This window comes from Diadema setosum, chromosome 22, assembly GCF_964275005.1.
Source record: "Diadema setosum chromosome 22, eeDiaSeto1, whole genome shotgun sequence".
Classification (NCBI taxonomy): domain Eukaryota; kingdom Metazoa; phylum Echinodermata; class Echinoidea; order Diadematoida; family Diadematidae; genus Diadema; species Diadema setosum.
In genome coordinates, this window is record NC_092706.1 from 13166480 (window position 1) to 13169961 (window position 3482).

Here is a 3482-nt window from a genome sequence, read left to right on the forward strand (position 1 = left end):
GGGAATTCTTCATTTTCTGAATAATCCGAACTTTTGAAATCTTATTTTCGTTTTCTTTGAGCTGGGGGTAGAAATGTGCTTCTTAACTGAAGTAAAAAAAAAAGAAAAAAAAAAGAAATCGTTGAACATGAGAATTAAAGCAAGATATTGCCTAGAATAAAACGCGAACGATGTTATGTCCCCATTGATTTTGCGATTGCATTGTATTCATTCGCTGTTGTTTTTGATTTGATAGGTCTATAGCTTGTTTTTTAATATGCATATCACACAGACAATTTATGTCAGGAATATTATTATGATTACACTTCTAATGAGTATAGTGCCATACATTTATTTAAGCATAGATGAATGTAACATACTTTATTCTATTTTGCACACTTTGTGTATTCTTCATGGAACATGTTACACTTTGTTTATGGAAAAGTATGTTTGTGCTTAAAAATGCGTTAATTTTAAAAAGACTAAGTCAAATTTGTCATACATTTATTTAAATAGATGCATGTATCATTGTTTATTCTATTTTGTACACTTTATGTATTCTTCATGGAGAAAATTGCAAAAGTACTTGAAATTGAAGTTGGAATACGTGCTTGTGTGTGTGTGCGTGTGTGTGTTTCTGTGTGTATGTGGGTGGGTGGGTGAGGTCGTGGGCCTATAAGTTTTCCCTGGCCTTGTCCACTTCGGTTTAGGGGGCAAACGGTTCTTCTCGTCATTCATATTTGTTTTATCCTTTTCATTTGTTACCTTTTTGCTGGTCTGTTGCTGCATTTCTTGGTTTTTTTAGTGCTTCACCAGCGAGCGAGTCAAGCACCACACCGCGGAGATTCGGCCCAACGTGCATCCAGCCGAGTGTTTATGTGTGTCACTTTTGTTACCCAACTACCGCGTGTACCGGTACCATGTCAACGCACAACATTCTGCGGCGGACGTTTTGTGTGCGAGCGCACAGCGAACAATAGCCGGCTATCGACTCATCTCTCTCGTACCGGGGGCTCAAGAAGTGGAAGGGTTTATGGCGTTCACCTCATCCCTATTGAATACAATACTCGAAAACGCATTCTGGCACGTTACCCTGCACAGCTCACTCGTATTCTACCGTGCTATTCACCAGTGGTGTTTTTCTTGATCTTTCTCTGTTCTATTTCCATTCGATGGACATACTTCATCGTAGTCAGACAAGTTTCATCATGGACCACTAGACATACATGCCTTGTCCTGAAGTTGTTTCTTCGTTGTATACACATCGAATTAGCTGTCTTCTTCAAGCTTAGAGCATTTCGACCAAGGCACAACATAAGGTATGTAGGGTAATATCTACCATTTTCCTTTTACGACCCTGTTACATCCGACTATAATTATAACAGGGGAGAAGGATATCATTTACAAATATAATGCATTTGCTTAATGGTCACAATGTATGGCGTTTTGGTTTTTGAAATACAATTGTACTTCTGGAAAGTGTAATGTCGCTCGCTGTGAATCTAAAACTAACTAACTGCCAAAAATATTCTGATACAAGGACGAGGAAAAGATTCAATAATCGATTGAGGATGTGTAAAATCGAAGAACACAATGATCTGAAAAGTAGGGGACCTCTTGAGGTATTTTAACTGTACATGACCCCAAGGGCAAGTACCTCAGCAATCGAATTCTTTCAATTATTATTTCTTTCATTAAGAATGCACCTTTACATACATGATATAGTTCGCTTTTTTATGATGATAAACACGTTTCTAAAGCCCGCAACAATGATGGATTATGTATTGTGCTTGCTGGTAAAATGCTTGTGGGAGCTCTGAGGTGCAGTGGACACAGTTGTATATACACAAGTAAATCATTGAACATAAAATGTTGATTATGAACCATCCTGGTAGGTTAATCCTTGTACAAGATGTATTTATACCCACACTTAAATGTCCCCCTTGGCACAGGTGTATAGAAATGGGTGCCTGGTAATGCTGTGGCAATAATAACGGCAGAGTCCCCTGAGAGAAAGCAACGCTGAAACACTGAAAAAGATTGCCATGGATAAATAAGTTTATGCTTTATAAAGTGATATCTCGATCATAATCATTTACATCATATTTCTTTTTCACGTTGCACTCTCCTTACGACATTGTATGCGGAATTATAAATGTATTTCCACTCAAAAGCAATAATGATTGACTAAACAGCCTTTATGTGTCTTTCACTACCCAGTATATTTGTTTGATCTTCTCTTCCTTTTACTAATTACTTATTCCATTTGCAAAATTTTCTTGAATCAGATATTGGTGATCTTGATTATCAATGTAAAAAATCTGGCACAGAGATATACCTACTATTATGTTCTCATTTTTCCATCAATTTATATCATGTCAATTTGTATTACATCAATTTGTATTATGTATCACCTTATGTTCGATGGGAAAAAAGTAAATGAATTCAAAAAGATCCACAAAGTAACAGTTTGCTTCAGTGACTTTTGCGGCATGCGCTATTACACACACATACACACACACACACACACACACACACACATACAAACGTTTTTAACCCCTATGAAATCGAAGTCATATTACGCCTTCATGGTTCATACATGATTATGTATAGCCAGACAATCAGCCATATTTCACGTGTATTCAAATTTCTGGATATTTTCTTCAGAGGACATATTATTTGCAACAAAACTTTCCATCAATCTAGTATATAGGCCTACTCAATGTACATGTTTTTCAATACTTGAAATTCGCTTTACATCGTGCCGTACTTCTGCTACGTTGGGCAAGTCTCAGGCAAGCTTACTGTTTGTCGGCAAATCTTTTCCTGTTCAAAAGACGTGCATAAAAGTTGAATTCATATAGTAGATTGGCCTAGCGAGCTATGGGGCAGAGTCAGCCCCCATGCAGAGTTTTTGAGTCATTTTTCATGTTGACTTCACGCGTTGCGAGCATGCTTTGATAAAGTTCATTCATTGCCGTACATTGCGCCATACAATTAAGAAAAGCTATAATATTGACACAATTGAGCTTCACGCTTTGCCGCACTCTTTCAGAGCTTTAATTCACAGCAGAGATGGAAGAAACCTTGCGTAGAAATACACTTTTTTTTTATAATACAAAGAATGCTCCAAGATAAGATCGAACAATATGAATTGAAAAAAGATAACTCTTTCAACCAGCGTCGTATGAGATGGTAGATAAGGCAGCACCTTTGGAAAAAGAGATAAGGAGATAGGAAGATAAATACTAGTAGAAGATTTTTATTTCTGTTGTGAATACACAGCACACATCTGTATGTTTAAAAATCATGTTAAAGTTCTTATGTGTATTAGAAACGCTTAGATCATACACTCCTATACATATTAATTCAGTGCGTCATGCTATCATATACACTTTATGGGCCTATTTGGTGATGAGTTTTAAAATAGAAAAGATGTTTACCACAAAGTTAGCCAGAAACGTGATTATACCTCCCACAAGCCGGACTTTATCCTATATATA